The sequence below is a fragment of the Parus major genome, unplaced genomic scaffold (assembly GCF_001522545.3).
Source record: "Parus major isolate Abel unplaced genomic scaffold, Parus_major1.1 Scaffold403, whole genome shotgun sequence".
Taxonomy (NCBI): domain Eukaryota; kingdom Metazoa; phylum Chordata; class Aves; order Passeriformes; family Paridae; genus Parus; species Parus major.
The window spans coordinates 38,455-53,098 of record NW_015379313.1 but is presented as its reverse complement, the minus strand read 5'-3'; the positions used below and the strand labels follow the sequence as shown (position 1 = coordinate 53,098).

At 42.0% G+C, this 14,644-nt stretch overlaps 1 long non-coding RNA gene across 1 annotated transcript; it reads left to right on the top strand.

Moving 5' to 3' along the window:
- Window positions 1-8,159: 8,159 nt before the first annotated feature.
- LOC107199006 lies at window positions 8,160-13,173 on the top strand. The gene is made up of 2 exons (XR_001519155.2): window positions 8,160-8,634; window positions 11,230-13,173. It is a non-coding gene; the product is annotated as an uncharacterized LOC107199006 (long non-coding RNA).
- The last annotated feature ends 1,471 nt before the right edge of the window (window positions 13,174-14,644 follow it).

The window sequence follows — 14,644 nt, the reverse complement described above, 5'->3', positions numbered from 1 at the left end:
GAAATAAGTTTTACTAAATATGGGGAACCACAGAATTGCTATTTCAGCAGGGTTTATTGTTATTTATATTGCACCAACAGCCTGTCTTTGTAACAAACATCTCAGGCAAGTACAACATTGTTGAGTCCTGTAACAAATCCTTAGTGTTCACATGCCCATTCCTTGCTCTGTGCCCAGTGAAAGTGGGAGTGTGAGATGTGATAGAGGTGGCTTCTGCCCCAAGCATCCCCAGAAGCAGCCTGGAGAGGAGACAGCTCTCTCCAGGACCTATCCCCTATGGCTTTACAGGCACAGGCTGGGGCTCACATGCACCTTGTGTATCCTTGGCCCTGCATGCACAGCCTTCTCCAGCACCACTTTCTTTCTTTCTTTGACCCCAGCACTCCCATCACAGAGAAATTGGATTGTCTTCTAGTTTTACAATTGTCACAAGTGACCTAGGGACAGTAGCTATTTCGAAGTAGAGAAAAATACAGTCCTGTCCTAAGCTGAGAGGGATGTTCTCAGCATCCAGTCTCACTGGCCAGCTGGTAAGCAAAATAAGATCTGTCCTGTGGCCCTACTACTCTCTGGAGTTTCTACTCACTGATTTTTGACTCCCTAGAGTTGGCTGTAAGACAAGCACTGTTTTAATGGAACTTTTCCTGGCAACAGTGATTTACCCTAAACGGGTATGTGGGATTAATAACCTTGCTTTGCTTCCTGAAAGGAAGAAAAACCACACACCAGAGGTGAACTTGGGTGTCATGAAGAACATCAGGCAGGTTGAGAATGTCACCTCCAAGCACTCCATAGTTTGGAGCAAATGCAGAACATTACTGAAAGGAAATTTGGGTCCTAGCACCCAAAGCCAGAAGCCATGGGACCAGCTGTGCTTTCACATACTTCTGTTTTCCTTTCTTTGCTAACTAATGGTACCTTAGGCTCTTAAAATAAATAACATTTTGTTGCCTAAGCTACAAATGCTGGCATGAGCTTTCAGATAAAAAGAAAATACCCACATATAGGGCTGTGTTATGAGGATGCTTTTAAAGATGCTAGAATTTCCAGGGTAAGGAAGGGCTCTGTTACTATTCCATTGACAGTAGCAGGGATTGCTGAATCAGGCTCTCTGATCTGACAAATGCTGAGCAAGGTTCCAGGAGTACATGGGGCTGTACTAACCACCCCGTTCACTAATGACAGACCCACCATCAGTGTGTGGGCTTGTTTTAGTCAATAAATTCCATTGGGTGAAATTCCCAGCATGTTTATTACAAATAATATTTAACAGGATGAAATTAGTACATAGATCTTATGTTGGTTAATGAGGTCTGAAATCTAATCTTGTAAATCATCAACAACTGCCAGCTGGTGACAGACAGATAAAAAGTAGAGAGGTGGTTATAACACATTCACATCACTGCAGTGACAAGGGTTTAAAATAGCAGCATAACTTTATGCAGGACAGCACTGATTAGGAAACAATCAACTGTACCATGGTTGCAGGGTTTCCCTTTCAAGCAGTCATCATGCTGCAGAACTGGGGTGCAGTTCAGGGCTGCTAAAGTGATCAAACCTTCCACTACATCCAGGTGCAGCTTAGTGGGTCCTTTAGTCAGCTACTGGGTGAGAAAGACCTATCATGTTGTCCCTCCAACAAAGAAAAAGTTGCACCTGCTATCATAGAACAGGCTACACCTGAGTTTACAGATCAAATGGAAAGAAAAGTGTCTGTGTGCTTTCCAACCCTGGCTGGTACCAGTGAAAATAAAAGCAGATCATGTCCAGTCTGAAGCTGTTGAACATTTATAAGAAATACATGCTCCAATTTGCAGTATTTAGCATCCAACAGAATCCCTCAATTCTCACAATTTAGGAAGCAGTCAGGCTTTCTAAATATACATCTATTCTTATTCAAGGTCTATAGTAAACACAACAAAAATGAGTAAATTACTTTATGACTGCAATTTACGTTTGCTGTCCAGCATGTTTTATTTAGGAAGTAAATCTACTTGAAAGGCCACCACAAGTAGGAGAAGAACAGAAAGCAAGAGCGTGTGTGAGGCATCAAAACCGCTCCCCACCTCTTGCACAGCTGAATCACAGCTGCAAGCACATCTCCGCACACAGTTCTCTTCATGGCTGGGCTTGTTTATGGGTACACACATGTCCTGCTTTAGTGCCCCATTCACAACATAGTAAGTATTTGGAACAAATTCCACACTCATTTATTTACAACCTCCAGTCATCACCTGGGGTTCTATCTGAGTGGTCTAGACAGCCCTTTCCCACCTGCTCCTCTTAGCAAGCATTGCAATCTTTGCATAACGGGTAAATAAGCATATCCGAACCTGTTCTATGACTTAGAGCACTTTCCAGAAAAGCAGAATATTCTTCCCAATAGGCTGGATTCTGGAGAGAAGTGTATTGTAAACATTCGTAGCGTTGTGTGGTGATGGTGACACTACCTTCCCGAAATTGCCTCCAGGGAGGAAGGCATCTGAGCAGGCTACTATCACGCACTCAGAAGCACACCACAAATAGCAGAGCAACATTGGAGTTCCAGCGAGGTTTATTACAGCCACACACTGAAAGGGTCCAGGCACAAAGACAGAAAACAACGGTGGATCCAGGATTAGATATGGGGTTGGGGGGGGGGGAGGGGTGTGGATCCAACGGTCAGAGTCCAATAGGAACAGGGTAAAGTGGTGCACAGGAGGGGTCAGGGAGAGTGAGAGCCAATGGGCCAACAGGGGGGGAGGATTGCAGCAAACTGGGGCCAATGGGGAAACGGGGATGGGAGAACTTTCTAGAGGAAGGACATAGAAGGTGAAAAGGCCGAAGGACAGCCTGCAGGCAAACTGGGTACATACAACTGGGGTACAGTGAAATGGTGGTGGAAAGAACTTTGGGAAAATATTTTTCCTTCTATTCTTATATGGGAGAAAACCTTCTCTTTATGCTTGAACTTCATATATTAGAGGCCTCCTTCCACACCATTACTGCCCTTGGCTCCAGAGCCTCTACAAACATTTAATATATGACTAAATACTGTACAAAAACTATAGCCCTAAATATTTACTCACTGCTGCTTGCCCTGTGCTTTAAAATATCCTATGATAGAGTTATAAAATATCCATGTTTAAGCTTTCTCCTATTTTGTAACCCTCTACAATCTGCTGCATCACTGGAGGCTTCACTTCAGTTTTAACAGTGCTCTTTTGGTTTTCCCACCCATGCAAATATGCTACTAACACTTCACCTCGCCCTTGTGATTTCCATGTTTTAATAGCATCCTACAACAGTGTAAGATTTGCTGTGGAGAGGGCGCTGGAGGCATTTATCCTGGAGAAAAGGAGGTTTGGGGAGAACCTTTCTGATCTCCACGACTACCCAAAAGGGATGGGTGTAACAAGGTGGGGGCTGGTGTCTTCTTGCAAGTAGCAAACAGTAGGAAATAGCCTCGAGTTGTGTCAGGGAAGGTTTAGATTGGATATTAGAAAGAAATTATTCACAGAAAGGGTTGTAGAGCACTGGAACAGGCTGCTCAGGGCAGGGGTGAGGTCACTATCCCTGGAGGGGTTTAAAACAGATGTGGATGTTGTACTTGGAGACATGGTTTAGTGGTGTCCTTGGCAGTGCTGGGTTAGTGTTTGGACTCAATATCATTTCCAGTCTAAATGAGTCTGAGTTTTAACAATAACAACTGCAATATTTACATATTTCTTATATTTTCTCAGTTCTTTGGTATTTCAAGTCATGTCAGCCTCCCATTGGGGATCAGACCCTCTAGGCTGGATGTGGCAAGTATTTTCCTTAGAATCAAATAGGAAATGTAACTGAATATGTGTAAATTACTCATATTCACCAAGGAAATAGCTGTGCTCTGTGCTCTCAAAATTAGGGATGAAGAAATATCTCATCTAATAAACAATTTCTGCAAAAAAAAGAATAGCCTGCAAAAAAAAGAATAGCTCACTGATGCATTGCATTATTTTAGCATAAGGTTACATATGCTGTCTCCATTTTATGAGAGAGAAACATCATTTCTGATCTCCAAGAACCAGCACATTACAGTGACACCTGTGAATATTCCTCCTACTCAGTGAACTGGGAATTAGCTCAGAAAAAAAACCAAACTTCACCACTTGTGCAAGAGATTTTGCCCGTACTCTGGGTATTTTTTGAAGCATGCTTTCTTGCACAGTGCTCACTGGAAAGATTTGTGGATGACTATTATATTGCCCAGGGAAAAACGAGGTTCATGGAAAGCCAGTATGAGAACCTGGAAATAGTCAATGGCAAGGAGAGAAGCAAAGTAGGAAGCTCCCTTACTTGTCATTAATAGATACAAAGAAACTTAATTAGTACCAGCAGTTACAGTAATCCTCAGAGACTTTGAACCTGGAGCTGATCTTAACTGTACAACTGCTTATGACACACCAACAAGCAGGGACAAGCTGATCAGGCTTCTCACATGAACTACTACAGAGGAACAAGAATCCCAAGAAAATAGTCAAAAATATGTGACACATAAAGCCACTGCTAAAAGTGCAGAGGCGGAAAGGGGTCAAGCTGCAGGAGACCTCAGCAGGTCAGTCTCAGCTGGTGCAACCCTGTGTTTGGTAAGCCCCTGGGAAAGAATTGGTGTGGGAAAGGTTTGACAGAGAAAGTGTGTGTTCTGACAAGTTCACTGTGAGAAAACATGGCTCTCAGGGATTTGGGACATAGACAGGACCTAACTTAGGATGCCAGGAAGTGCCTGGACTCCTCAAGGTAAATGAACTGTCAGCAGTAACAGGAAACAATTTTGAAAAATCTGGGCACTAATTCTGAGACACAGAGCAAAGAATGATCTGGTTACACGTCTTTTATGTTTCAATATCAAAGCACCTTCCAACCCACAAGCAACAATAGATTTTGCTCAGTTGCCTGCTCTGCTGAGATAACCTTACCACTCCCAACACATAAAGTGCAGTGATGGCTTTATTGCTGCAGTCACTATACTTTACAGCTGTACGTATATAAGATTAATCTGCAAACATTCATTGTGAGTCTCCTAATGCAAATAACCTACTTTTTGTAGTCATTCCATGAAAAAGATTACATTTGCAAAAGGTTACAGGTCTTTAAAACGTCACATCCTTGAAGTCTATGAAAGCAGTGCATTTCTAAGTCTGCCTTGTCATAGGAAGCAGACACACCATTAAAAAAAACCAGCAGCCTGCCTCTCAGTTTTAGAGGAAACAAAAATAGGAGAACTTTCTTTGATGTAAGACTGGGGAGGAGAACAATTCTGCTCAAATCACTGTTACTGTGCACACAGTAAGGCTAATGAATGGCAACTGCATTTCTAATAAAGGTGTACCCTGACTTGCTAAACAGACTCCTGCAGTGATCACCTGGCTGACACAGAGAGGATCCTTGTTTGGCATGTGGAATGTGGGAGAGGTCTCTCTTTCCACCCTGCAAAGACAGTCTTTGGGATCTGGAAGGCATAGCCTCAATTGTCACGCCTGGAATGCCAGTACTGCAACAAGTGCTGTGGTTGCCAGTGATCCCCTATGTCTCATCCAGTGTTTGGGAGGTGCTTTGACATCCCTGGTCCAAATGGAAGTCAATTATTCAGTTCTTTCTTCTGGCCTTCACAGGGCTTTCTGTGGGTTCCATCCCCCAGAACTGAGCACTGCTGTTTTTCAAAACCCACACCTTTAAGTATTTGATCACCTAACGTCAAAAGGGCCTCAATACCCCAGCAATTCTCAAAGCTGCAGTAACTGCCTCTGCTAGCAGAGAAAAAGCAATTACTCAAACCAACTGATGAAAGAATATTTAATCTGAATATTTAAGGAGTTTCAGAAACTTATCGGGATCTCAATTCTGTGACTTGTTTTCAGTTTTCCTCTGTAAGTCATGTGTCAAAAAAAGAATGTAAATAAACAATGAAAAAGATATTGAAAATATTATTTCAGTTAGCAGTAAAGTGAAACTATGCAGTGGAAGCTTATTTTCCCCTCTGCACATGCTGAATAATGACACAAGTACTTATTTCAAAAGATGCAAAAGGCATTGTGCCCCAAAAGATGGAGCATGATTACGAGCTTAATGGGTTGTTTAACTAGATAAAGTGCCAGTTTCTAAATAAAAACTGTGCTTTAAATATTTATTCAAGTTTTGAACATCCTTCCATTTTTTTTCCTTGCCTAAAAACAGACACAAAAAAATCTGCATTTTCTTTAAGCATCCAAAAAAATATTGATACAGAAATTAAGTAAGAGAAGGAAGATATAGGTAAATTTGAACCTATTAAAGTTCCTTCTAATCAAAGCAGTGAAGCTTCAGTGCAGATCCCAGCCCCTTGTCATCACCCAATAGAGATTTACCAGTGCTTTCTGATTTTCCAATGGTTTACACACCTACAAGTGGACAAAAGGAGGGGGGATTCTTTCCCTTTTGCATCCCTATGGCTCCAGTGTCTCATACCAAGCATCAGTGTGGTGCCACTACTGTTGAGGCGCTCGGACCTATGACTAAAATCCCAATACCCCAGTCTTGGAGAGGAGGCAACAAATAACACCTCCTGAGGTTGGGGTGAGGGAAGGCCTCTCTCCCACAGATCTTCACAGTTTTATGGTAATGTTACGTTTGTTCCCCCATTGGTTTGCCAAGTTTATGTCATGCTGTTCAGCACCCATTTACCTTATTTGTAAGTTCTCTAGAATGTTCTTCCTTCCCTCAATCCCCATTGGCCCCAGTCTGCTGCAGTGCTCCACCTCTGCCATCCTATTGGTTCTCCTGGTTCCTAGCTACTCCCCTGCACCAGTTTATCTTATCCCTATTGGCCCTTGACCCTCACAACTTCCCCCTTTATCTCCTATTTAACCTTGAGCCCTCAACCCTGTTCTCTGTTCTCGTCCCTGAACCCATTCAAAGCTACCCTTGTCCCTGGACCCCTTCGTCATTCCCTGTTCCTGTTCCTGAATAGCCTTCGGATACCCAATGAGAACTCATTCTTCACTGAGTTGTGGATTATTTTAGCAGTGTGCTCTGGGCCCCAAAAGTGCAGGTCACTCTCAGGCCACTGCACTGCAACATACTGCCACACCCTGGAGTCTTGTCACTGCACTTGCCCAGAGTATTGAGAATTCAGAGCCCTGGCATGACACTGACAACAGAACATGCCAAACACACTATGCATTAACCTCACCAGGACCTTTGCATCTCATCAAGCCTTTTGCATTGTTGCCCTCTCCCACGTGTTTTAGTCTCCATCAATAATTTAGTTACCCTACCTGCAGCCCCTGAGCAGTTCAGGATGTCACCTGGTTGTCTTCCCTTCTGCCACATGAACTTGAAAATCCTATATATTTCCATCACATGATACAGCAAACATTTAAAAAAGTAGAAAGGGGATGTCAAACAGTCCTGTTGAAATGCAGGCCATGGCCATTGTCTACTATTTTGCTAGCTTGAATATGACAAGGCAAAAGAAGGATGAAAATGGGTTCTGAGGACCCCTCTGAACCAGAGATATCCCCAACCTGCCCCTGAAGGACCAGGGTGCCCAGACACTGTGGGAGCAGTGAGGTGACTGCACAGGAATACTGGTGGCTTTAGCTTTGAGCCCACAAGGGCTGACTCACCAACACTGAACTGCCCACACACACAGTGTCACTGTTGTCCCCTGGCAGACTCTGGCCAAGGACCAGAGCACATCACAGTAGCCCAGCTCCAAAAGCCCAACAGGGTTTTTTTCCTTTCCAAACACTCCCATGTGCCCTCTCCAGCTGTCACCTCCCATGAGAGAGAAAAGCTGCTGTTCCTTTTTTTGCTAAGGCCAAGCACTGGACTTTGAAAGAGGGAAATGCCTTTAGGGATGGAGATTTTATATTCCAATGACAGAGGAATCCTGAGGGCAGCAGGCCAGTGTCCCTGACAAGTGGGTCCAGCTCCAGCCTGGTGGGCAGGGATGGGAACAATCCCTTCAGCAGGCACAGGGCTCAATTTCTTGCAGAAATGGGTCTTAGGCAGCTGGAAACAAATTAACATTCAAGTGAGTCTATTTGGATAACAGAAAAAGCAAAAACTCCACATGGCAAGTGATCCCTTTTAGAGCAGCTTTACAAGCCTGGCAGTAAACCTCTGAATACCTCTGAAACAGTGAGCACACACCACTTAGCTGGTGATGTGTAGTGTTGTAGTTTAAGGCCTGGTGATCTGAAGATTTCGAGATGTAACGGAAAGTTAGCAAAAACCCCTCTCTGTTAGGATAGTAAAACCTTCTGTAATTAGCCAATAGCACTCAAGTGTGACGTGAGCAGATGGGAGTAATACAATGACCCTAGGTTATAAAAGGTCAAATTCTCCTGCAATAAACGCCATTGCTTCGCCATCCATCACATTGATGTCTTGTGGGTAGAGTGGTCCGAGTGGCCAAGGGGGGGCCACCGTGCTGGCTTCTGAACTAGGGTGTCTGCCTTGCTTGAAAAACCAACAATTGGTGCCGGAAACCCGGGAAGAAAAGTGGGAAAGAATCCAGAAAGCGAGGAAACCCTGAAAAAACAGAAGCAGCGACCAGGAGAGCTGGATTTAATCCATCTTGGTGAGGGAGACGTCCCTGCATCTTGAACGAAGATGGAATCACTGATAAAGGTTAGATTGCAATTAAGTTGTAAACCTAATTTGCTTGCTATTGCAAGAATTTGGGTTGTAATAGTTGTAAATAAGTTTGTAAGGTTTATCCACCCTAAGGTGTGGGACATATGTGCTAAAATCCTTGCTGAACAAATTTGGGAAATGACAAGGAACTGTTTGCTGGCTACCCTGAAATTTAGGGTCAGAGCTTTACAGCTCCCAGACGGCAGCAGCTCAGTAGAGCCGAAGGGGGGTCGGGAGTCCCCTTGGTCCCAAAATTCTTGTGTGCTCTGGGAGAAACAACAGAAAGCAAGAGACTTTTGGAAAAAGTTAACAAAAAAAGCCAGGAGTGCCATGGGAAAAGCCCAGAGAGAAACATTTTCCCTGGTGTCTAAAAATGGTGCCGAACAAAAAGACATACAGCGAGAAAGTATCTTAAGTAAAAACAAAGGACAAAGACTGGCATTGAAAGAGGAACATGGTCAGGGGGATGGGAAAGAAAAAGAATGTGAAGAAGAAAAAGAAACTGAAGTGAAAGAGATAAAACGTGTAGTATGGATACAAAGGCACAGAGATTGGAATGCAAAGAGAAGAAGGGGGAGCAGAAGGCGGAGGGAAAGGTGGGGTGAAAGGCGGAGTGGAGGGTGGACCGAAAGGCGGGGAGAGCCAGGAGGGAGGGAACAGCACGCCCACAGGGGGGTAGGAAGGCCCGGAGCCCAAGAAAAAGGCACCGCAAACAGGAAGTAGCCGACCAGTTGAGTTCTGACTTTGACCGAGACACGAGCAGTTCATAACCAGCCCCCCCGCCCCCGGGAAGAAGCGCTGGGATAATACCCAGTTTGTTACAAAGTCATGATAACACACACAGCAGTACGCTGTCGCCATGACAACCACCGGTGAAACAAGTAACAGCAACTTCATTCAAACCTCAGAAACCAAAGCAACAAAGCAAAAGAAAAACAACAAAAAGCTGAACATTTTAGAGAGAGATAAAAAAGAGAGAATTTTAATTGGACAATTCAAAAATTAAAAGCTTTATAAATGGTATTGTTTGTAAATCAGCAAATTGTTGTAATTAAAATTAAGATTTAAAAATGAGTTTTATTGAATGAAATGCCTTTGAAAATAGATTAAAAAGTTTAAATGTTGTATTTCTGTATCTCAAGAAACTTAAAAAATTTTTGTTTTGTTTTAGTAATCATATATTACCCATTTGCTGAGTTTTTTGACAGTTTTAATAAGGAAATTTTAATGTGAATCTTTTTGTTATATAAAACACATATAACTGCATATATATTAATTTGGATTTTGGATTTTAGTTTAAAAATTGGACTTAATGTTCCTGAGAAGTGCTGCAAAAGCTGAGTGACAGTTTGCCAAATCCTGTGTTGTTATGGTTTTTCCCTGGAGAAGCTGTATTTTGGAATTTTAGCTAATCTGGGCATGTATTAGGCAAATTCTTGTTGTGAATAAGTGTTTTTGGTAACTTTTGCAGTTTTTGTAGGTTATTTTCAAAGCTAGATAACATGGAATTGTGAGGTATTTGTTACATTTTTATAATCTTTATAGTGAATCCATGTTACTGTAGGCTTGAATGTTTTTAAGTTAAGTTGTATAATTTAGATAGCCTTTTAAAAGTTAAGTTTTGTTATTTCCTTTTGTTATAAATAATTATTGTTAAATTTCAATTTTGTTTAATTTAAATTGTTTTATGTTTTATTGGAAACACTTGTTTAAATTGCAAAATATAGTTGTTTTTTTTAGAGATATGAGGACGGCCACAACTGAGGCAGCTGTGGCGGAGCGCTGATGAACACCTGCTTGTGGATAGAAGTGAATGCAGTTTGTGACACCCTTGATTTCATCGAGAGCTTTATTGGTTGTTGCAATTTCTGCAGTTTTGTTTGCTATAACTTTCTTATTTTTCAATGTTTCCAGAATTTAAAAAAAAAACATGTAGCATTGCTGAAGATCAGCTGCCATTGAAGAAGCTTCAAATTAAACCAACTACTGAATGATTTAATAAGTCTGGTACCTAAAGTTTTTAATTATTTGCTTTGTACAAATGCATTTTAACAGTTTACTGTGCTGTAAGCATCTCATAGCTGTTGCTATTGAAAATCTTGTTTTAAAAATAAGTTAAGAGGCATCTTTCCAGTTTAAAGACTAAGGCCCTGGCTAAGTCTTAACTTTACCTGGACAGAATGTTTGCCAACAGATCCAGATGTTCTTGTACTAAATCAGTATTTGAGTCGCTTTTTAACTCAACAATTTGACCCTATTAATATGACAGCTGGATCAATTTTGAAGTGGGCTTAGAGAATAATTTCTGGACTGATTGTCCAATCCTTCACTGATAATTTTTGGTTTTGTTTGTTTATTAACTATGAGATGCTAGTGCAGTGTTTTAATAATTAACAGTACTTTTATATTAATTGATTTTCAACTGCTATAGGTTTTTACTAATTGTGTATAAGGTTTTGTGTTAATGTTGAACAGAAATACATCTCATTTTTATTTTTTTTAAGAAAAGGGGGGAAATTGATACCCTAAAAGCAATTTGATTAGTGTAATTCATTAACTTTAAGGAGAGAAGTGTCTGTGTTTTGTTAGCAGGTTCAGAAAGGTCACCTGTCCATCTGACCAGACTGTCTGCCTCTGAACACATGAGATCCAGTGAACAGAGATGTCATCACACAGCCTTGGTACTCCAGACATTGATCAGAAGTGGACCTATCAGGACACAGTTGTGTTTAAACACTATACAGACAGTTGCCAACAGAAATTTTATGTTGTTATTATAATGTGGTGTCTCTATCAATTTCCTCAGTTATCCTTTGTTTTAAGATTTAGAAGGGTTTAAAGAACAACTTGAGCATCAAAGCCCTCAGTCACCGATTAGCCGCCAGCTGACATCACGGGAGCAGTGAACACTCCGGGACTGAATCGTGTTGGAGAAATTCTGTAGAAGATTTGGGAGGTGTAGAGACTCCATCTAACTATATACAAAGCAAATTGTAATTGTGTGTTTATTCTTTTAGCAAATTGCTTTCACGCTTAGACTACATATATACCAGAACACGTGTGTTAAAAGTAGTTAGATAATAGTTTCAGGTAAAGTGTTTAGCCTGTGTAGTAATTGTTATGTTAGTATAAAATATAAGTATTTTCCTTTAAGAGGTAGTGTAAGCATCTTTGAAGGTTCATTTAACGTTAATGTTTTAGCTGTGAGTTTGCAAGTATAGTGTCATTTACATAGTAAGCCGCTTATAGTAATTGTGCTGTTTATAGTCATAACACCTGAAGCAGTGAGCCCCAACCTTGTGATACAAGCTGAGAACCCATGATTTAATAGTCTAGCCCTTGTATTTATACCTAAGCTTTAATTCCTCTGTTGACTTTTGTGTATTAGCTGTTATCATCCCCAGAATCCTATACCACCTGGATGAAGAGCTTGAGCCTGCAAGTGGAGAGACTCACCCGACTTCAGAAAAGAGAACTGGTGACAGGTGTAACCATAGCGATGCTGCTTAACCTGAGAGCAACTGGTGCTGTCACAGGTGTCTCTGTCATCGTGACCCAACAACAGAGACTGTTTTAGCTACAGATGACTGTAGATGAAGATCTACAGAGAATTGAGAAATCCATATCCTTTCTAGAAAAATCAGTCTCCTCACTCTCTGAAGTTGTTTTGCAGAACAGGAAAGGTCTTGACCTTCTATTCATGCAGCAAGGAGGCCTCTGCATCACCCTGAAAGAAGAGTGCTGCTTCTACGCTGACCACACCGGAGTAGTGAGAGACACCATGGCAGAGCTACGAGACAGGCTGTCTCAGCGAAAAGCAGAGAGAGAAGCTCAACAAAGCTGGTTCCAATCCTGGTTTGATCAATCTCCATGGCTAACCACCCTGATGTCTATCCTGATTGGACCAGTTGTGATGATTTTACTTGTGCTGATCTTTAGACCATGTGTTTTAAATAAGCTTGTGTCCTTTGTTAAGAGCCGACTAGAAAAGGTTATGCAATTTTATATTATCCATTTTTAATACTTTTATATTTTAGCAAATTAGTTATTCATAGAGGGGAGGGCGGAAATATGTTGTAGTTTAAGGCCTGGTGATCTGAAGATTTCGAGATGTAACGGAAAGTTAGCAAAAACCCCTCTCTGTTAGGATAGTAAAACCTTCTGTAATTAGCCAATAGCACTCAAGTGTGACGTGAGCAGATGGGAGTAATACAATGACCCTAGGTTATAAAAGGTCAAATTCTCCTGCAATAAACGCCATTGCTTCGCCATCCATCACATTGATGTCTTGTGGGTAGAGTGGTCCGCGTGGCCAAAGGGGGGGCCACCGTGCTGGCTTCTGAACTAGGGTGTCTGCCTTGCTTGAAAAAACCAACAGTGTAGAGGGCACCCCTTAACTATTTCTGCCTTGAAAACTGTCTTGTGAAATTTTTGAACTTGGGTTGTATTCCTACATCACCCAAATCAGCTGTGTATTGTTCAGCACAGCTATTAGTTCCAGGCTCTAAATAAATCTAGCATCTGTGTTGCTCACCAGCAGTAACACCTTTTTTTCAATTTTCCTGTTTTCCCTTATTTTTGGCACAGATGGCTGGGTGATGAAGTCATGGATACTTCCTAAAGTGACTGGTTTTGCACCCTTCATTGTTTTAGCTATCAGAAGCTCCCTGTGGTTGGAACTATAAAACCCACTGCACGCCCAGCTATAGTTTAAACTTCCTAAAACTAAAACAGATGTCTGCTGGGAACTTAATACAGCAGAAAAGAGGCAGTCCAGGAAATTTTTAGAGTGTATGGAGGACAATTTTTTGTTGCAGCTGGTGGGTGAGCCCACCAGGGGAGGGACTATGTTAGATCTGCTGTTTGCAAATAGAGATGGGCTAGTGAGCAACGTGGTGGTTGAAGGCTGCTTGGGGCACAGTGATCACGAAATTATAGAATTCTTGATACTTAGTAAAATCAGGAGGAAGAAAAATATGCTTTTACATTGGACTTCCAGAGAGAAGACTTAGGCGTCTTCAGAAGGCTTATTCAGAGAGTTCCTTGGGAAGCAGCTCTTAATAGTAAAGGAGTCCAGGAAAGGTTGATATGCTTCAAAACAGAGATCTTGAGGGCATAGGAACAGACTGTCCCTGTATGCTGAAAGACAAGTCAACAAGGTAAACTTCCAACCTGGATGAGCAGGGAGGTTCTGGAGGAACTTAGAAACAAAAAAAAAGGATCTATCATCTTTGGAAGGAGGGTCAGGTCTCTCAGGAAGTATTTAAGGGTGCTGCTAGATCATGTAGGAAAAAAGTTAGAGAGGCCAAAGCTCAGTTTGAACTTAAAATGGTGACTTCTGTAAAAGACAATAACAAATGTTTTTACAAATATATTAACAGCAAGAAGAAGGGTAAGACCAACCTTTGTTCTTTATTGGATAAGGGAGGGAACTTAGTAACTGCAGATGAGGAGAAGGCAGAAGTACTTAATGCCTTCTTTGCCTCAGTCTTTAGGGGGAAAGCAACTTGCCTCCAGGACAACTGTCCTCCGGGGTTGATAGGTGGTGTCAGGGAGCAGAATGGTCCTCCCGTTATCCAAGAGGAGGCAGTCAGAAAACTGTTGAGCCGCTTGGATGTTCATAAATCTATGTGCCCAGATGGCATCTATCCTAGGGTGATGAGGGAACTGGTAGATGAGCTTGTGAAGCCGCTCTCCATCATTTACCAACAGTCCTGGCTCACTGGTGAGGTTCCAGATGACTGGAAGCTGGCCAGTGTGACACCCATTCACAAAAAGGGTGGAAGGAGGATCCTAGTAATTATAGGCCAGTCAGCCTGACCTCAGTACCTGGTAAGGTAAAGGAGCAGTTTATACTGAGTGCCATCATGCAGCACTTACATGATGGCCAGGGTATCTGACCCAGCCACCATGGGTTTAGGAGGGGTAGGTTGTGTTTGACCAACCTGATCTCCTTTTATGACCAGGTGACCCGCCTGGTAGATGTTGGAAAGGCTGTGGATGT